Below are 22,320 nucleotides of genomic sequence, written 5' to 3'. Positions count from 1 at the left end.
CAAAAGTGTTTGGAAAGTAGATACGACGGAGACGTATCAAGTGTGAAGCCAAATGTGAAGCCGTGAAGTCCAACTCAGTGAAGAGTAGCATATTGTAGTATAACTCAGTGAAGAGTAGCATATTGTAGTATATCTATGTTGTAAAGATTGTAATAGATTTATTTAGTGCTATATTTGATGAATTTTATGTGTTCTTTGTTCTATTTAAAGTATTGATTATATATGTGATTTGAAAACTTGTGAAATGGAAACCTGACCAGTGGGGCCACTTATGAAAATAATCTGTCAAATTTGTACATTCTAATATGTGGGACCAATTTGAGAGATGAACATGACAAGTGGGACCCATCTGACTAGTGGGACCAACTTGAATATATAAGGGCTGAAAATAGAAGATCAATAGACTAAAAGGCCACGACCAAGAAAATAAAAAGGCTGAATTGTTGGGCTAGGCCCATGTAGCTAACCGAAGTTAACACGAAAAATATACATTAAATGGGCTGAATTAATGGCTCGGCCCATATACACACCGAATTGGAACGGGCTGATTCTTATCAATGACCAATTCAATTGGTCGCAATTTTGCCACGTCAGCTTGCCACGTTGGATCCGACGTGGCCTAGGAAGGCAACCAGCGACCAAAACAAAAGGTCATAGGACCAACGACCTTTTGTTTTCGTCGTTGCCTTCTACGACCATATCACAAAGAAGGTCGTTAAAATTCATTAAAGACGGTCAACTTTTGACCAATTGTTTTTGGTCGCAAAAAGGTCGCAAATGAAAAACAATGACCATTCGGTGACCAATAGTGATGGTTGAAGTTAACATATTTCTTATAGTGACAGTCCGGCGTTGGAGCTCAGATAAAGTCCGGCGTTGGAGCTTGGATACAGCCTGGCATTGGAGATTAGACGCCAGAGGACAACGCCACACGGGAAGCACTTCAAACCTGAGGTGTGGCGTAGAAATAGAAAGGCATTGATAAAGGCCGAAGACTTAGAGGGGCTCCTCGGTACCCAACGTGTAAACTCTTCGAACTCACTTCGGCGATCCTCAAGATCGAAGATGGGAAGATTTGTTGAACCAGTTTTCAAGACCGATGACCGAAGATGAAGAACAGTTCAGAAGGATCAAGGAGCGTCCCCAACTTGAAGACTGGTTTAGGGGGCTACTGATGGTGTCCTAGACTAGGGGGTACTCACCACGTCGTCTCCCGACCAGCAGGATCAGGACGAGGACCCCCGTGGCAGTTCACTCATGGGCCCCTTCAGGCAGCCCATGCCGCATACAAGGGAGATTCCACAAGACTTGGCGCCCAAGCCGAGGACTCTTCTAAACTCTAGGCCTCCGGTGTATTATATAAACCAAGGCCAGGCTAATCAATAGGGGATCTGATATTCATTAGAACAATCTCGTGGCAGAGACATGTACCATGTACTACACCCATATCAAATAAAATCAAAAGCAAGACATAGGGTATTATCTCTTCGAGAGAGCCCGAACCTGGGTAAAATCTGGTGTCCATGTTACCATCACTCCAGGACGCCTAGCTTAGGAACCCTACTATGAGATATGCTGGATATAGAACCGACAACATTAGCATGAAACAGGAGCGTACGAACGCAGTCATTAAGAGTGCGAAGGACACGTTTAGCTCGACTATAAATGGTGGGAGAGTAAGCTGCGGATAGCGTGGTTGTCGAACTCTTTTCAATTGTCGGTTTCAAGAGCATGAATGGGATGCCCAAACTAAGTGGTGACATAGGAATAAAAAGCCGTCAGAGTGGGTAGGACATCCGATTTCCGCCGTAGGGGGAAAGACCACACATAGTGAGAGTAATCGTCTAGGATGACAAGTTAACGTTAGAACTTGGAAACTCATACCATGTAGAATATTGGAATTGCACAATGTATTGATTATGTGCAGTGTGCACGGTATATATGATGTACATGGTGGGCTTGTACCTCAATCTTTACAAGAAAACTAGAGAGGTGAGCCTGGTGTACAAGAAACAATATACATGCACAATAACATGCTCAAGAGCCCCTATTCATAGCAGAATGCCACAATTTCTTCGCACCCGCTTAAATCCATGTTGAGCTTTGTTGTGGACTTTGGTAGCCGCATCCAAGAGGCTGGACTATAAATTGCCGAAGACTCTTGAAAGTACAATTTTCAGCTCCTTTGCCTATGCAGAACGCAGAATCTTGGCATTTTTTTTGCAAATTAAATGATGTGAACTATGCCATCCATAATTTTTATGGAAAAATCCAAAGGCATCAAATGCAAGAGTCCCTCACATTTACTCTCATTTTGCCATCAATACTTGTTATGCAAAGAGCCAAACACATCAAATGGAGAGTCCCTTACTTTTGCTCTCATTTTTCCTTGGCTACTATACTTATCTGTTCTGACTTCAAAGTCATTTGCAACATTAATGTAAAAAATACAGTGAACTACCCATGTGGTTAAAATAAATTAGGGATTGGTTTGATCCTATTGGAGCATCTACCATGTAAGTGAACGGCAACGGAAGGTATGAAATTTTTGGCAACGCTACCAATATGTTTTCCCCCACCACCAAAACTTAAATACAATAATGGATCTTAAGTTATTCCTTACAAGCATATTCACCGCAAATATTTGTATTATGATTGTACACAATTGAGATGGGCTTACAAATAAATTTTGCAAATATACAGGAAGCGAAATCACATGACATACTCTCGTCTAAAGAGATGTATTTATCATAATATGATTCCATGGAAAAGTAATGGTAATTCTGATAAATACTAGGAAGGACGCAATTTTGGTAGGCGCATATATACTTAGCGTGGCAAAGTTACTGAGGATGAAAGTTCTTGCTCTAGACTGTAGCAACTCGAGATGCCTTCAGATGTTAAATTACCAGGATTTTCAACGTTCACCTGTGCATTGGAATTGCTAATCTCTGGGCATAACAAATGCTCAATTTCTTGATCACTAGCTGGGAGAACTTTGCATTTCCTTAACCTCTTGGTTCTCAGGAATTGCAACCTCATATCTACTTCTTTCATAGTAGGTCTGTCTCTTCCTTTGAGTCTCAAGCATGCTTCTGTAAGTGAGCAAATATCATCGATCTCTTCTGGGTTTGCCTCTTTAACAACCTGAGGATCCAATATTTCCATGATATCCCCCTCTTGCAATCCTTCCATGAAATAATGGGACAGGTTTTGTTTTGCACCTTGATCATTGATAAAAATTGGCTTTTTCCTCGTGAAAAGTTCCACAAGTATTACCCCAAAACTATACACATCACTCTTTTCAGTTAGTTGTCCAGTATGGTAATAGTCAGGATCTAGGTAACCAAATGTTCCTTGGACAATAGTGACCACATGAGTTTCATCGAGTGAAACAGACCTTGAAGCACCAAAGTCAGAAATCTTTGTAGTGAAGCTGCCATCCAATAGTATGTTAGAAGATTTCACGTCTCTATGGAAAATTGGTATTGCAGCAGCCGAGTGCAGATAAGCAAGTGCCCCTGCTGCTTCAACTGCAATCCTAATGCGATCATCCCATTACAGCAAGCATTTAACACCAACATCAACGTGAAGAAGGTCATGCAGTGTACCATTTGATATGAACTCATACACGAGCAATGGCACCTCAGATTCGAGGCAACAACCGAATAGCTTTACCACATTACGATGAATGATTTGAGACAAGATAGCAACCTCATTGATAAACTGGTTTATCTCAGTTTGCTCCACAATTTTGGACTTTTTAATAGCCACCACTCGTTGGTCAGATAGAATCCCTTTATAAACCGTACCGTGTCCTCCACGACCAAGAACACGAGTGGCATCGAAGTTGTTGGTTGCCTTCTCTAGCTCCTCCAAGGAGAATATTTTTGTTTTGTTTGTGGCGCTGTCATCTGAGATGAGCTGCTCCAGGAGTAGACCTTGATTTTTCTTGAAGTGTGTTCGTCGGATTCTCTTTTGGATGCCTTTCTTCCACTTGTTGGTGAATACAACTACAAAGACTGCAATAATTATGGAGCCAAGGCCACATCCAGTTCCAGTTGCAATACCTACATTTAATCATCGCTCTTTGAGTTACGCTGCATTTGGTTAATTGTAATAGCAATGAGGATATTTAGCTAGCTACAACTTACCCAAAAGAAGATGGTGTTGCTTCGCCGATGTAACACACTGCCTTTTTATGGGATCAAACTCTTTTCTACGAGGGCAACTTGTGCATATGTAGCCTCTAGGGAAATTTTGACATGGCCCATTGCAGGAATTCGGTAGTGCGCATTCATTGATATCTGTAGAAAGCTCTCATTGGTTATATATTGGTATCATCTCCAAGTATCAATTGAAACACCTACAGGTTTGCGTGATGTTTTCATAAACTAGCAAGGTGGCCCTTGCAAATGCAAGGGCATCATCCTTAGTTTGTCGAAAGTGTGAAGTATTTATATTATCACATGTAGAATGTTTTTACTCGTATTTACCCCCTCTATTGTATAATACAATACGTTTATATGTTAATAGAATTCTAAAGGTATATGTTTGAACTTTTTGGTATATAAATATATGATTATATTGCTAATAGAACCAAAAAGAACTTCACAATGTTACTTGCGGAAATCTAATATTGTTGATTCTTCTTAATAGTATACTTGTTTTTATTTGTTTAGTCTGTAGTTGAGTAATGAGGAAACCAACTAAACTAAGCCACAATCTGCACGCCTGCTAGGTCAACTGTCGTATGCTCTGTAGCGTACGAGTCCAATTCTACGCCCCGTGTTGTCATTTCGTGTACGGCTATATAGAGTAATCGAATTTTGTTCCTATCCACACCTCCCAAGGTTATTGGTTCTTATACAATTATATTAATCTTTTATTAAAAAAATTAACACCCATTTACGTAGTCCTCCGTTGATGCCCATGTTGGTGCCTATCACACCCTCAGCTATTTTATTTTACATATCGCCGCTAAGGAATTATTTACATTGTTGATAGTACTAACTGTCATATGTTGTATGTGGCAAGGCCTAACATCATTTAAATCAGCCATAACATCAACTTGCCCTTTATAGTTCAACTAATAATTTACTCATACATTTTTAGAAATTGTGTGGGATCTGTATAAATGTAATTATGATGATCTATCGGCTATGACTATTTTTGGGGATACAAAGATGTATTGGTAATGGCATGTTTAGATACGGTTATGAATGTCCAATGGATGTGATTTGTTAAGGTGTGACTAGGTGGATCTAACGGATTTATTTTATTAGGTACAGTTGTGAATATCTAACGGATGTGATTTTTTTTCTCGAATATGCACGAGTGTGCATATCATATATTAAAGAAGGAAAGGCATAGAAAACCTCGACCAGTCAATTACAAGTGTGGTGATTACTCACACATATGGACAACACCACTCCACCTAGTCCAGAGCATGGCTCGTCGTTTGCATGCCTTGAAGAACCCCGCTGTCCTTTTGAAGCTCGACATTTGAAAAGCTTTTGACTCGGTTCAATGGCCTTTTCTCTTGGAAGTTCTGGAGCGGTTTGGTTTTGGCTCTAGGTGGAGGTCATGGGTGTGTGGGATATTAGCGACGTCCACCACCAGGATAATGTTGAATGGAGACCCGGGGCGCACAATTTACAACTGCAAGGGGCTGCGGCAGGGAGACCCTATCTCACCGATGCTATTTATCCTCACCATGGAACCACTACAAAGACTATTTGAGTGGGCAGCAAGCAGGGGTTTTTTGCAGCCGTTGGCGACAACGGGTATGAAGAAAAGGCTCTCGTTTTTTGCGGATGACGTAGTCCTGTTTACCAAGCCAGAACTAATGGATCTTGCAATCTGCAAAAGCATCTTTGATATCTTTGGTGAGGCGTCGGGCTTGTGCATAAACATGAGGAAGTCCGTTGCACTTCCGATACGGTGCTCGGAACAATGCATCGCTATGGCGAGTGAGGAGCTTGGCTTTCCAGTGGGATCTTTCCCGGTGCGTTACCTTGGACTGTCTTTGTCCATAAGAAAGCAATCATCGACACAGTTGCAGTATCTGGTGGATCAGATGGCGAATCAGCTGCCAAAGTGGAAGGCTTCCCTCATGCCTAAAAGTGGTAGGCTTACATTGGTGCAATCTGTTCTATGTGCGATGCCCACACATGCGATGATGGCATTGGATCTTCCTATCAAAACGGTGACAGCCATGAATAAGGTGTGTCGAGGTTTCTTGTGGTGTGGAAAAGGGGAAGCAAACGGTGGAAACTGTGCAGTTGCTTGGGATGCGGTGTGTGCCCCCAAATGGGCAGGAGGCCTAGGGCTGCCCAACCTGAGATGGATGAATGTGGCAATGCAAGTGAGATGGCCGTGGCTGCAAAGGACGGACAAGGATAGGCCATGGAGTGAGTTCCAAATCAAATTGCATGATGACTCGATGCGAATCTTTCAATGGCACGGTGTACCGGGCGCCCGTTTGGTGTCTCGGGAACCCTGCACACATCGTTTGGGGCTGTGAGCGAAACCCCGGCCGGATCTCCTCGCGGATGGAACCCGAATAGGCGATAAACATGGACTAGAGACTTGTGTGGTTAGTCAGGTCGTGGCCGACTCCCTCGCCAGGCTTCCGCTTGAAGGTTGCCGAGGTACACGACGTGTACGTGGTGGTAAGTGGCGAGAGCGTGTGTGAAGAAGTACACCCCTGCAGGGTTATAAATGATCTATTCGAATAGCCGTGTCCGCGGTGAAGGACTTCTGGGTTGCCTGTACAGTTCATAGATAACTTGAAGTGGATACTCTAAAACTCGCAAGATAAGCGTGAGTGCTATGGATGGCCTTCTCGTCGGGAGACGGAAGCAGATCCATAGTGGTGTATTGATATGGTGAATATGTGGACTCGTGTGCGCCACCTCAAAAGAGTTACTTGCAGTCGTAGTTCAGGTTAGCCATTGAGTCAAAGTTGGCTTGCAGCAGTTAAACTCCACCACCCTCTTTTGATACTGATGCATATGTAGATAGTTCTGATGTAAGTCTTGCTGAGTACATTTGTACTCACGTTTGCTTATTTTATGTTTTGCAGAGAGACCTCAGTCTCACTAGTAGTTCCGCGTGGACTTCGACGTTTAGCTTGTTACCTCAGCTACGATCTTGTGCCCTCGGCAGGATCTGGTAGATAGTCAGGCTTCCTAGCCTTTTTCATTTGTAGATGTCTGTACTCAGACATGTTAAGCTTTCGCGTGTGCTTGAATTGTATGCTCTGAATGTTGGGTCATGAGACCCATGTTTGTAATATCTGGCTCTTCGGAGCCTAATGAATAATTACTCTGAGTCGTAGAGTCTTGCTGTGATGCCATGTTGTATTTGCGCATATCGAGCATATTGTGTGTATGATTGAAATGCTTGGTATGCGTGGGATCCGACAATCTAGTTGTTTATCCTTGTCAGCCTCTCCTATGGGGAAATGCAGTCTAAGTGCTTCCGAGAGCGATAGTAGTCCGCTACAGCCCGGTTCACCGGAGTCCTGCTAGCCCAGCACTACTGCTCTGAACACTTGACTGACCGGCATGTGTTTCACTTCGTTCCTGTGTCTGTCTCTTCGGGGAAATGTCACGCGGTGACATCCAGAGTCCTACCTAGCCTGCTACAGCCCGGGTTCCCGGAGTCCTGTTAGCCCAGTGCTACAGCCCGGATTCACACGCTGCTGACCGACATGCTCGATGTTGATTCATGTATGCCTATCCCCATAGGTTAGTGCCGCTTTGGGTTCACGACTAGCCATGTCGGCCCGGGTTCTCTGTCATATGGATGCTAGCGACACCGTCATATACGTGAGCCAAAAGGCGCAAACGGTCCCGGGCCATGGTAAGGCGACACCCGTGGGAATACCGTGCGTGAGGCCACAAAGTGATATGAGGTGTTACCGGCTAGATCGATGTGGCTTGGAATCGGGGTCCTGACAGACATCCTGCACAGTCTGAGTCAGCGAAAGCACTGATAAGTGCAGAGGATGACTTGCTAAAATTTAGGCCAATTCTCAAGGTATTTTTCACATATCTTACTATGCGTTTTGCAGCAGTTAAGTGAACTGTAGTAGGTGCATGGAGGAACTGACATACTTTGTTAACAACAAATGAAACATCTGGTCTAGTGAGTGTCAAGTACTGAAGTGCACCTACTAGGCTTCTGTATTTTGTACTATCTTCTGATTCCAGAAGTTCTCCTTCAGCAAGAACTAAATTTTCTGTGCTAGATAAAGGAGTGGGTGCAGGCTTACAACTTTGCAAACCAGCCTTTTTTACTAGATCTGCTGCATACTTTTCTTGAGAGAGGTGAAGCCCATCCTTCTGCTGCTTGACCTCAATACCAAGAAAATAGTGTAGATCCCCTAGATCCTTGAGAGCAATCTCTGCACACAAATCCTTCAACAGTCATGTTATTGCTTCATCAGATGAGCTTGTCACAATGATATCATCGACATATATGAGAACAAATATGGATGTATTTGACTTGTTATAAATAAATAACGAGGTGTCAGACTTTGAAGGAACAAAGCTAAGTGCTTGCTGAAGGAAATATGCCCTAGAGGCAATAATAAAGTTGTTATTTATATTTCCTTATATCATGATAAATGTTTCTTATTCATGCTAGAATTGTATTAACCGGAAACTTAGTACATGTGTGAATAGAGAGACAAAACAGAGTGTCCCTAGTATGCCTCTACTTGACTAGCTCGTTAATCGAAGATGGTTATGTTTACTGACCATAGACATGTGTTGTCATTTGATGAACGGGATCACATCAATAGAGAATGATGTGATGGACAAGACCCATCCGTTAGCTTAGCATGATGATCGTTTAGTTTTATTGCCACTTCTTTCTTCATGACTTATACATGTTCCTCAGACTATGAGATGATGCAACTCCCGAATACCGGAGGAACACCTTGTGTGCTATCAAACATCACAACGTATCTGGGTGATTTTAAAGATGCTCTACAAGTGTCTCCGAAGGTGTTTGTTGAGTTGGCATAGATCGAGACTAGGATTTGTCACTCTGAGTATCAAAGAGGTATCTCTGGGTCCTCTCGGTAATGCACATCACTATAAGCCTTGCATGTAATGTGACTAATGATTTAGTTGCGGGTTGATGTATTACGGAACGAGTAAAGAGACTTGCCGGTAACGAGATTGAACTAGGTATGATGATACCGATGATCGTATCTCGGGCAAGTAAACATACCGATGACAAAGGGAACAACGTATGTTGTTATGCTGGTTGACCGATAAAGATCTTCGTAGAATATGTAGGAGCCAATATGAGCATCCAGGTTCCGCTATTGGTTATCGACCAGAGATGTGTCTCGGTCATGTCTACATAGTTCTCGAACCCGTAGGGTCCGCACGCTTAACGTTGGATGACGATTTGTATTATGAGTTATGTGTTTTGGTGACCGAAGTTTGTTCAAAGTCCCCGATGAGATCACAGACATGACGAGGAGTCTCGAAATGGTCGAGAGGTAAAGTTTTATATATTGGAAGGTTATATTCGGACACCGGAATGGTTCCGGAGTGATTAGGTTATTTTTTGGACACCGGAATGGTACGCGGTCCGATGTGTGGTGCCCCCCTCCACAGTTTACTCCTCCGATCATAGCGTCGTAGTGCTTAGGCGAAGCCCTGCGTGGATCACATCACCAACACGGTCACCACGCCGTCGTGCGGACGGAACTCTCCCTTGACCCTCTACTGGATCAAGAGTTTGAGGGATCTCATCGAGCTGAATGTGTGCTGAACACGGAGGTGTCGTACGTTCGGTACTTGGATCGGTTGGATCGTGAAGACGTTCGACTACATCAACCACTTCAACATAATGCTTCCACTTTCGGTCTATGAGGGTACATGGACACTGTTCCATCTCGTTGCTATGCATCTCCTAGATAGATCTTGCGTGATCATAGGACATTTTCTGAAATTCCATGCTACGTTGCCCAACAGTGGCATCCTTGCCAGGTCTATGCGTAGATGATATGCACGTGTAGAACACAAAGAGTTATGGGCGATAATAGCCATACTGCTTACCACCAACGTCTTACTTTGATTCGGCGGTATTGTTGGATGAAGCGTCCCAGACCGACATTACATGACCGCGTTCATGAGACTGGTTCTACCGACGTGCTTCGCACACAGGTGGCTGGCGGGTGTCTGTTGTTCCAACTTTAGTTGAATCGAGTTTGACTATGGCTGGTCCTTGTTGAAGGTTAAAACATCACACTTGATGAAAAATCGTTGTGGTTTTGATGCGTAGGTAAGAACGGTTCTTGCTAGAATCCTATAGTGTCCACGTAAAACTTGCAACAATAAAGTAGAGAGCGTCTAACTTGTTTTTGCAGGACATGTTGTGATGTGAAATGGTCAAGACATCATGCGATATAATTTATTGTATGAGATGATCATATTTTGTAAATGTTATCGGCAACTGGCAGGAGCCTTATGGTTGTCTCTTTATTATATGAAATGCAATTGCCATGTAATTGCTTTACTTTATTACTATGTGGTAGCGATAGTCGTGTAGGAGATATGCCCTAGAGGCAATAATAAATGATATTATTTATCTCCGAGTTCATAATTATGTTTATGTTCCATGCTATAACTGCTATGGTTCTCTAGTCTGCAATAACCACGAGGCTCGGAGGAAGACTCATATGCACGTGTGGAATAATAAACGGTAAAATGTATTCCTAGTCTGGCCTCTAAGACTAGCTCAAGTGTTGCATGATGGTTATGTTTTCCTGATCATGGGCATGTCTATGTCAGCAACCTTGAGGGCATAATGTTAAGAGAACATTTGTGTTGAATCGACCCGGCATGATGTTATGCTATGAGATTCATTCGTCACAAGTTTATTGGTACATAACACAGAGATGGTTAATGTTTGCATGGTTCCTTAGACCATGAGAGTATCGAGTTTCTTCATGCTTGCTTCATGAACTTTGGGGTTTGTTAAACGTCATCCGTAAATGGGTGGCTATTACGGCGGCTTACGGGTTCATGGAAAAGTGTGTCAAGTAACTTGATAGCTCAAGATTGGGATTTGCTCCTCCGACGATGGAGAGATATCTCTGGGCCCTCTCGGTGTTACGGTATCCATCGTCATCTGGCCAGACACACTGTGATTTGATCACGGGGATGCCGGAACACGATAACGAGAAAAGAGAACAATACCGGTAACGAGGTAACTAGCATAGTGGACAAGTTGTTGATCCACGGGAATGCCAACATGTCTCACCTCGGGTATTTGTAACATATCGCGAAGCAACAGGAATAGCACACGGCAACTGGAGGTTCACTCGAATATTTATTCGTGTGGGTATAGGGGTCAATATGGGTGTCCACGGCTCCGATGTTGATCATTGATCGGAAGGGGTTCCGGGTCATGTCTATACTTCACCGAACCTATAGGGTCACACACTTAAGGGTCATCTATCTGCTGAATACTAGACAGGGAGTCTGAGAGAAAATCACCGAAAAAGTTTCGGACACCGAAAAGTTTCGGACAGCGGAATCGTACCGCAGAGAGAGGTCATCGGATAAGTTTCGATGATACCGAAAAGTTGTTTCGGGATACACCATTAAGTCAAATTGGTTTCGGCACATGCCTGATAATTCTTGGAGGATGCCAGAATCATTCTGGAAGCTTTTTGGAATTTTCTGAGATAAAAACCGGAAATGTTCTGGAGCTGCCGGAGCCACTTCAGATGCGTTTCGCAGATGAAAATCACTAAAACCGGAATTGTTTCGGAACGAGTTGAAAATCATTTTAGTGGGTACTGGAAATGTTCTTAGCCCACATAAATATTTTCAGTTCGATCAGACGCTGAAAAATGTCGTCGTGAATAGTGAAAATCAGCTTTATGGTTACTTTATGGAAAGCCACCTTTTGGGGCTTTGCTCCAAAAGATCTTGGGGATGACATGGATGGATAGGAGCCATTTTTTGGGCCCCTCATGAGGGTGTGGCCGGCCACATGGGGTATCCCCCCTTGGGGACCCTCTTGTTCCTTGGTTTCACTCCTAGGTCCTTGTGGAAGGACTTCATCCATGTGCATTTTGGGTTTTTTGTGAAACTACCCTACCCCCTTGGGATTTCCTATAAATAGAGGTGGAGGGGCAGCCCTCCACACTCATCCCTTGCTCTCATACACATGCCATGCATTATCTGGCTTCTTCTCTCCCTCCCACGAAAAGAGTTTCGTAGAGCCGTAAGGCTGTCTGGGTTCCGGCAGGAACTAGTTCTGGACGGCGAAGCCCTGCCGAATAGATGACACCGTATGTGTGCAACTCTGTAGAGAGATCGTAGTTTCGGTCTTAGTTTGTGAGTGCCTCCCGAAGGGCTGTCCGTGTGACCGTCCGAGTTTCGAAGGTCCTCCCGAAGGGCTGTCCGAGTGACCGTTCGAGTTTCGAAGGTCCTCCCGAAGGGCTGTCCGCGACACCGTCCGGGGGGCTGTTCGACCGCCTCCCGGAGGGCTGTCTGAGGAGCAGATGAGGGTATACATCCTCGCGGTTGGGAGGTTGTAAATCCTAGCTGCGGGGATCTGCACCGCCGATCGTCATCGACTCTACTTCCCGCTGCGCTACGAGTCGGTAACGAAAAAGATCAAACCATATATGCAGTCTCCATAGTGGTCCTGGGCTGGTGCGTAGGTCGGAAATTTTTTGTTTTCTGCTGCGTTCCCCTACAAGTCGTAGAAGCAATAGTTGGCGTGATGACAACGACGCTACGATGGAGATCAAGGTGTCAAGCCGGTGACAATGGAGATCATGACGGTGCTTTGGAGATGGAGATCAAAGGCACAAGATGATGACGGCCATATCATGTCACATATTTTGATTGCTTGTGTTGGCTATCTTTTATGCATCTTATTTTTCTTAGTACGGCGGTAGCATTATAAGATGATCCCTCAATAAATTTCAAGGTATAAGTGTTCTCCCTGAGTATGAACCGTTGCTACAGTTCGTCGTGTCGAGACACCATGTGTTGATCGGGTGTGATAAGCTCTACGTTCACATACAACGGGTGCAAGACAGTTTTGCACATGCAGAATACTCGGGTTAAACTTGATGAGCCTAGCATATGCAGATATGGCCTCGGGACACTGAGACGGAAAGTTCGAACGTGAATCATATAGTAGATATGATCAACATAGAGATGTTCACCATTGAAAACCATTCCATCTCACGTGATGATCGGACATGGTTTAGTTGATATGGATCACGTAATCATTTAGATGACTAGAGGGGTGTCTATCTAAGTGGGAGTTCTTAAGTAATATGATTAATTGAACTTTACTTTATCATGAACTTAGTACCTGATAGTTTTTGCACGTCTATGTTGTTGTAGATCAATGGTCCATGCTACCGTTCCCTTGAATTTTAATGCGTTCCTAGAGAAAGCTAAGTTGAAAGATGATGGTAGCAACTACACGGACAGGGTCCGTAACTTGAGGATTATCCTCATTGCAGCACGGAAGAATTACGTCCTAGAAGCACCGCTAGGTGCAAGACCCGATCCAGGAGCAAATGCTGACATTATGAACATCTGGCAGAGAAAAGCTGATGACTACTTGATAGTTCAGTGTGCCATGCTTTACGGCTTAGAATCGAGACTTAAAAGACGTTTCGAACATCATGGAGCATATGAGATGTTTCAGGAGTTGAAGTTAATAGTTCAAGCAAATGCCCGAGTTGAGAATTATGAAGTCTCCAACAAGTTCTATAGTTTCAAGATGGAGGAGAATAGTTCTGTTAGTGAACACATACTCAGAATATCTGGGTACCATAACCACTTGACTTAGCTAGGAGTTAATCTTCCTGGTGATAGTGTCATTGACAGAGTTCTTCAATAACTGCCACCAAGCTATAAAGGCTTCGTGATGAACTATAATATGCAAGGGATGGAAAAGATTATTCCTGAGCTATAAAGGCTAAAGGCTGCGGAGGTAGAAATCAAGAAGGAGCATCAAGTGTTGATGGTTAACAAGACCACTAGTTTCAAGAAAAAGGGCAAAGGGAAGAAGGGGAACTTCCAGAAGAATAGAAAGAAAGTTTCTACTCCCGGAAAGAAGCCCAAGTCTGGACCTAAGCCTGAAACTGAGTGCTTCTACTGCAAAGGAATTGCTCACTAGAAGCGGAACTGCCCCAAGTATTTAGCGGATAAGAAGGATGGCAAAGTGAAAGGTATATTTGATATACATGTTATTGATGTGTACCTTACTAATGCTCGTAGTAGCGCTTGGGTATTTGATACTGGTTCTGTTGCTCATATTTACAACTCGAAACAGGGGCTACAGATTAAACGAAGATTGTCTAAGGACGAGGTGACGATGCGCGTGGGAAATGGTTCCAAAGTCGATGTGATCGCCGTCGGCACGCTACCTCTACATCTACCTTCGGGATTAGGTTTATACATGAATAATTGTTATTTGGTGCCAGCCTTGAGCACGAACATTATATCTGGATCTTGTTTCATGCGAGACGGTTATTCATTAAATCAGACAATAATGGTTGTTCTATTTATATGAGTAATATCTTTTATGGTCATGCACCCTTGATGAGTGGTCCATTTTTGTTGAATGTCGATCGTAGTGATACACATATTCATAATATTGAGGCCAAAAGATGCAAAGTTAATGATGATAGTACAACTTATTTGTGGCACTGCTGTTTAGGTCATATTGGTGTAAAGCGCATGAAGAAACTCCATGCCGATGGGCTTTTGGAATCACTTGATTACGAATCACTTGATGCTTGCGAACCATGCCTCATGAGCAAGATGACTAAGATTCCGTTCTCCGGAACGATGGAGCGAGCAACTGACTTATTGGAAATAATACATACTGACGTACGCGGTCCGATGAGTGTTGAGGCTTGCGGCGGGTATCGTTATTTTCTGACCTTCACAGATGATTTGAGCAGATATGGGTATATCTAATTAATGAAACATAAGTCTGAAACATTTGAAAAGTTAAAAAAATCAGAGTGAAGTGGAAAATCATCGTAACAAGAAAATAAAGTCTCTGCGATCTGATCGTGGAGGTGAATATTAGAGTTATGAGTTTGGTCTTCATTTGAAACCATGTGGAATAGTTTCGCAACTCATGCCACCTGGAACACCACAGCGTAATGGTGTGTCCGAATGTCATAATCCTACTTTATTAGATATATGGTGCGATCTATGATGTCTGTTACCGATTTATCACTATCATTTTGGGGTTATGCTTTAGAGACGGCTGCATTCACGTTAAATAGGGCACCATCTAAATCCGTTGAGAAGACACCATATGAACTATGGTTTGGTAAGAAACCTAAGCTGTCATTTCTTAAAGTTTGGGGTTGCGATGCTTATGTGAGAAAGCTTCGACCTGATAAGCTCCAACCCAAATAGGAGAAATGCGTCTTCATAGGATACCCAAAGGAGACTGTTGGGTACACCTTCTATCACAGATCCAAAGGCAAGATTTTTGTTGCTAAGAATGGATCCTTTCTAGAGAAGGAGTTTCTCTCGAAAGAAGTGAGTGGGAGGAAAGTAGAACTTGATGAGGTAACTGAACCTACTTCCGAATTGGAAAGTAGTTCATCACAGAAATTAGTTCCTGTGATGCCTACACCAATTAGTGAGGAAGTTAATGATGATGATCATGAAACTTCAGATCAAGTTACTACCGAACCTCGTAGGTCAAGCAGATTATGTTCCGCAGAAGGGTGGTATGGTAATCCTGTTCTGGAAGTCATGTTACTAGACCATGACGAACCTACGAACTATGAGGAAGCGATGATTAGCCTAGATTCCGTGAAATGGCTTGAGGCCATGAAATCTGAGATGGGATCCATGTATGAGAACAAAGTGTGGACTTTGGTTGACTTGCCCAATGATCGGCAAGCCATGGAGAATAAATGGATCTTCAAGAAGAAGACTGACGCTGACGGTAATGTTACTATCTACAAAGCTCGACTTGTTGCAAAAGGTTTTCGACAAGTTCAAGGAGTTGAATACGATGAGACCTTCTCACCCGTAGCGATGCTTAAGTTTGTCCGAATCATGTTAGCAATTGCCGCATTTTATGATTATGAAATTTGGCAAATGGATGTCAAAACTACATTCCTTAATGGATACGTAAAGAAGAGTTGTATATGATGCAACCAGAAGGTTTTGTCGATCCTAAAGGTGCTAACAAAGTGTGCAAGCTCCAGCGATCCATTTATGCACTGGTGCAAGCCTCTCGGAGTTGGAATATACACTTTGATAGTGTGATCAAAGCATATGGTTTTATAAAGACTTTTGGAGAAGCCTATATTTACAAGAAAGTGAGTGGGAGCTCTATAGCCTTTCAAATATTATATGTGGATGACATATTGTTGATTGGAAATGATACGGAATTTCTGGATAGCATAAAAGGATACCTGAATAAGATTTTTTCAATGAAAGACCTAGGTGAACCTGCTTATATATTAGGCATCACGATCTATAGAGATAGATCAAGATGCTTAATAGGACTTGATAAAGTTTTGAAGAAGTTCAAAATGGATCAGTCAAAGAAAGGGTTCTTGCCTGTGTTACAAGGTGTGAAGTTGAGTCAGACTCAATGCCCGACCACTGCAGAAGATAGAGAGAAAATGAAAGTTATTCCCCATGCCACAACCATAGGTTCTATCATGCATGCAATGTTGTGTACCAGACCTGATGTGTGCCTTGCTATAAGTTTAGCAGGGAGGTACAAAAGTAATCCAGGAAGTGGATCACTGGCCAGCGGTCAAGAACATCCTGAAATACCTGAAGAGGACTAAGGATATGTTTCTCGTTTATGGAGGTGAGAAAGAGCTTGTCGTAAATGGTTACGTTGATGCTAGCTTTGACACCGATCCGAATGACTCTAATTCACAAACCGGATACGTATTTATATTGAATGGTGGAGCTGTCAGTTGGTGCAGTTCCAAGCAGAGCATCGTGGCGGGATCTACATGTGAAGCAGAGTACATAGCTCCTTCGGAAGTAGCAAATGAAGGAGTCTGGATGAAGGAGTTCATATCCGATCTAGGTGTAATACCTAGTGCATTGGGTCCAATGAAAATCTTTTGTGACAATACTGGAGCAATTGCCTTGGCGAAGGAATCCAGATTTCACAAGAGAACCAAACACATCAAGAGACGCTTCAATTCAACCTACGATCAAGTCAAGAAGGGAGACATAGAGATTTGCAAAATACATACGGATCTAAATGTTGCAGACCCTTTGACTAAGCCTCTTCCACGAGCAGAACATGATCAGCACCAAGACTCCAAAGGTGTTAGAATCATTACTATGTAATCTAGAATACTGACACTAGTGCAAGTGAGGGACCGAAGGAAATATGCCCTAGAGGCAGTAATAAAGTTGTTATTTATATTTCCTTATATCATGATAAATGTTTATTATTCATGCTAGAATTGTATTAACCGGAAACTTAGTACATGTGTGAATACATAGACAAAACAGAGTGTCCCTAGTATGCCTCTACTTGACTAGCTCGTTGATCGAAGATGGTTATGTGTCCTGACCATAGACATGTGTTGTAATTTGATAAACGGGATCACATCATTAGATAATGATGTGATGGACAAGACCGATCCGCTAGCTTAGCATGATAATCATTTAGTTTTATTGCTACTTCTTTCTTCATGACTTATACATGTTCCTCTGACTATGAGATTATGCAACTCCCGAATACCGGAGGAACACCTTGTGTGCTATCAAACGTCACAACGTAACTGGGTGATTTTAAAGATACTCTACAAGTGTCTCCGAAGGTGTTTGTTGAGTTGGCATAGATATTAGGATTTGTCACTCCGAGTATCGGAGAGGTATCTGTGGGCCCTCTCGGTAATGCACATCACTATAAACCTGGCAAGCAATGTGACTAACGAGTTAGTTGCGGGATGATGTATTACAGAATGAGTAAAGAGACTTGGTGGTAACGAGATTGAACTAGGTATGATGATACCGACGATCGAATCTCGAACTAGGTATGTTGTCATGCGGTTTGACCGATAAATATCTTTGTAGAATATGTACGAGCCAACATGAGTATCCAGGATCCGCTATTACTTATTGACCGGAGATGTGTCTTGGTCATGTCTACATAGTTCTTGAACCCATAGGGTTCGCACGCTTAACGTTCGATGAAAATTTGTATTATGAGTTATGTGTTTTGGTGACCAAAGTTTGTTCAGAGTCCCGGATGAGATCACGGACATGACGAGGAGTCTCGAAATGGTCGAGAGGTAAAGATTGATATATTGCAAGGTTATATTCGGACACCGGAATGGTTCCGGAGTGATTCAGGTATTTTTCGGAGTATCGAGGGGTTACCGGAACCCCCCGGGGAAGATAATGGGCCTTATTGGCCATAGTGGAGAGAGGGAGGAAGGCCACAAGGTGGCGTGCGCTTCCCCCCTGCCCAAACCGAATTGGACAAGGTGTGGGGGAGCGGCCCCTCCTTTCCTTCTCCCTCTCCCCTCCTTCCTTTCCCTTCGGTGGAAGAAAGGATAAGCGGTGGGCAAATCCTACTTGGACTAGGATTCCAAGTAGGAATTCCCCCCTTGGTGCGCCCCTCCTGGCCACCGGCCTCTCTCCCCCCTCCTTTATATACGTGGGCAGGGGGCACCCCAAAGATACAACAGACAATCTCTTAGCCGTGTGCAGTGCCCCCCTCCACAGTTTATTCCTCCAGTCATAGCGTCGTAGTGCTTAGGCGAAGCCCTGCGCGGATCACATCACCAACACCGTCACCATGCCGTCGTGTTGATGGAACTCTTCCTCGACCCTCTACTAGAATAACAGTTCGAGGGACGTCATCGAGCTGAATGACGTGTCCTGAACACGGAGGTGCCATACGTTCGGTACATGGATCGGTTGGATCGTGAAGACGTTCCACTACATCAACTTCATTAACATAATGCTTCCGCTTTCGGTCTACGAGGGTGCGTGGACACACTCTCCCGTATCGTTACTATCCATCTCCTAGATAGATCTTGCGTGATCGTAGGAATTTTTTTGAAATTGCATGCTACGTTCCCCAACACTTGCATCTTTTTACTGAGACGAGAATACGATGCTCTTGTAGCCTGTTTCAGTCCATACAAGGCCTTGTCAAGTTTGCACACATGATAAGGTGCACGTGCATTCACAAACCCAGGAGGTTGTTTCATGTAAACCTCTTCTTCCAGAACACCATGGAGGAACGCGTTCTATACATCTAGCTGTCGTAGACTCCATCCCCTGGACACAACAATAGACAAAACAAGACGGATGGTGGCAGCTTTAACAACTGGACTAAATGTGTCCCCATAGTCAATACCATACCGTTGTTTAAAGCCCTTTGCAATAAGTCTAGCCTTGTAGCGATCAATGGTTCCATCAGCTTTCCTTTTTCTCCTGAAGACCCACTTACAGTCAATAAGATTTTTACCTTGTTGTGGGGGAACCAGGTGCCATGTTTTGTTTTTCTTAAGTGCCATGATTTCATCATGCATTGCCTTTCTCCAACTTGCATCACCAAGAGCCTCTTCAAGAGTGTTGGGTTCTCCTGGTTCATCTGTCGAACATACCAGCCCATATTTTGTAAAATGTTTGTAATCAACAGGTTTAATTACACCTTGTTGTAGCCGTGTGCGACGCGGAGTAGCAATAACAGGAGCTTCTGCAGAGACTGCCAGCACAGAAGATCCTAGGCCTGAGCTAGGCTGATCCTCTCCCGATCCCGAGGAGGATCCGTCCACCGCGCCAGAATCCGCGTCGGTTGTGGCTGACGCGTTCGCTGTCGAGGCCGGATCTTCTGCGGGCGCCGACTGTTGCGCGAAGGGTGTTTTGGCCACAGAAGATCTGGACCAGAGAGCGTCATCATGGCCCCGTGATTGCCTGGGCCCGTCATCAGCAGGATCTGGCCTCGCATCCGTCTGGCGAACCGCAGTGTGCCGCTTGTACACCCGTGGCTGGGCCTCAAGCCGCTCGCGGCCCAAGCTAGCGCGGGCCTGCCACCTGGTGAGAGGTGATTCACGCGCGCGAGGAGAGGCGCCGTGGTCCGCCAGGGTCTGTTGCGTGGCTGGCGCGGAGTCGCCCGTGTGCCCACCTGTGGCTGTCGCGCCCGCACGCCCGCGTGCGCCTGTCGCGGCAGATTCGCTGCCAGGCACGAATCCCGAAGGAGATCGGCTGCGCTGCAGCTCTTGACCAGATCCCGAGGAAGATTTGTCCCCCAGGCCAGGGCTCATGAAATATCATTCTGCTGCACTATTTTCTTCACCATTTACTGCAATTTTTACATTGCTGTTTTCTGCATCATCACAAGGATCATGAAGGCTGTTAAGAGGGTTAGTCAACATATGATCATCACAATTATTAATGCCTCCTTGATCATAGCCAGAGGGATGAGATGGTAGAAGCAAGATTTCTTTGTAGAGGAGGGCACCGGTGTTAGGATGGAGATACGCAAAGGGGAACTTGGTCTCATCGAAAACAACATCACGAGAGATGTATACCCGACCAGTAGAGATGTCAAGACACTTGACACCTTTATGTTGAGGACTATACCAAAGAAAAGCACATTTCTTTGATCTAAACATGAGCTTGTGATTGTTGTACTGATGGAGATTTGGCCAACAAGCACAGCCAAAGACACGGAGGGATGTGTAGTCTGGTTTGACAAGGAGGAGACGTTCTATGGGTGTTTCATTGTTGATGACACGGATAGGTAACATATTGACGATGTGAACGGGTGTGAGAAATGTCTCATCCCAAAATTTGAGGGGCATGGAGGCACCTGCTAGGAGAGCCAAACCGACTTCAACTATATGCCAATGCTTGCGTTCGGCTGACCTGTTTTCTTGGTGAGCGTGTGGGCAAGATACACGGTGAGATATGCCTATATTTTGGAAGAAGGAATTGAGTTTCTCGTATTCCGCCCCCGCCAATCGGATTGGAAATCTATAATCTTGCTGTCAAACTTTCTTTCAACGAGTGCTTGAAAGTTTTGAAAAACTTGAAACACATCAGACCTTTTCTTAAGAAGCTTGATCCATAATTTTTTTTTGTAGTCATCGATAAAACTCACATAATTTATGTGTCTGCCGACAGAGGAGGGAGCAGGGCCCCACACATCAGAAAGAATCAATTGCAAAGGTTTGGTGGAGACACTAGTAGATATGGGATAAGGTAATTGGTGACTCTTAGCACACTGACATGAATCACAAATATTTTCAATATTGCACTCACCAACAAACGGGAGCTTATTTTTGCTAAGCAATTTTTAACCAAAGAAAAAAGAGGCATGTCCTAAACGATCGTGCCATCGTGTGGATGAAAGCTTGATAGCACCACAAGCTTGTTTATTGAAACTTCTAAACTCCGAAATCAACGGGTAGAGCCCTCGAACACATCTACCTCGATAGAGGACTTTCTTTGTTGCCTAATCCTTGATGAAAAAGAAATAAGGATGAAACTCGAGGAAAACATGATTGTCAATGGCAATTCTATGAATGGAAAGAAGATTTTTGTTGGCACTAGGAACATGCAAGATTCTTTTGAGATGAATTTTTCGACTAGGGGTATTAAAAACTGAATGGCTAATGTGACGTATACCCATAACTTCACCACTGGTCATGTGGATTTGATTCTTTCCATGATATTTCTCCATCATGGTGACCTTCTTGAGCTCGTTGGTGATGTGGTTGGTGGCGCCACTGTCGATGTACCAATTTGTGTCAACTCCATAGGAGCCATCGGCCGCCGCGGCAACCTTTTCTTCATCTTGTGAGGAGTCATCATCTTCCTCGTAGCGGTACCAGTAGTCCTTCACTGTATGACCAGGCTTGCCGCAAATTTGGCAGCGAGGCAAGTCCGCACAGGATCTGTTTGAGCCGCCACCGCGACGTCCTTTGGAGCTGCCGGAGCATCCGCCGCCACGAGGGTTGTTGGAGTAGCCACCACCGCTGGATCCGGACCTCCCCTTTCCACTGGGAGAGCCATGCGAACGAGGGCCGCCACCGCGGCCCCTGGAAGCAGAGTTGGCCGATGACTTGAAGCCGCCACCGGAGCCATGGTACTGTGCCATGCGCTGGTCAAAGTTACTAAGCATGGCAATAAGCTCGTCAAGGGTTACCGGAGTAGTGCGGGCGTCCAAAGCAGAGACCAGGGGCAGGTAATCTTGGTCCAGCCCGTGAATGATGTAGGACATGAGCTCGTCATCCTAGATGGCCTTGCCGGCTGCGGCGAGTTCATCGGCAAGGCC

General features: G+C 44.2%; 1 pseudogene; it reads right to left on the bottom strand.

Annotated features, from left to right (window-relative positions):
* Positions 1-2,829: 2,829 nt before the first annotated feature.
* On the bottom strand, positions 2,830-22,266 carry LOC123146413 (putative wall-associated receptor kinase-like 16; annotated as a pseudogene).
* Positions 22,267-22,320: the final 54 nt, after the last annotated feature.

The sequence above is a fragment of the Triticum aestivum genome, chromosome 6D (genome assembly GCF_018294505.1).
Source record: "Triticum aestivum cultivar Chinese Spring chromosome 6D, IWGSC CS RefSeq v2.1, whole genome shotgun sequence".
NCBI lineage: Eukaryota > Viridiplantae > Streptophyta > Magnoliopsida > Poales > Poaceae > Triticum > Triticum aestivum.
Note: the sequence above shows the minus strand (reverse complement) of the source record. Positions and strands in the feature narration are given on the sequence as shown.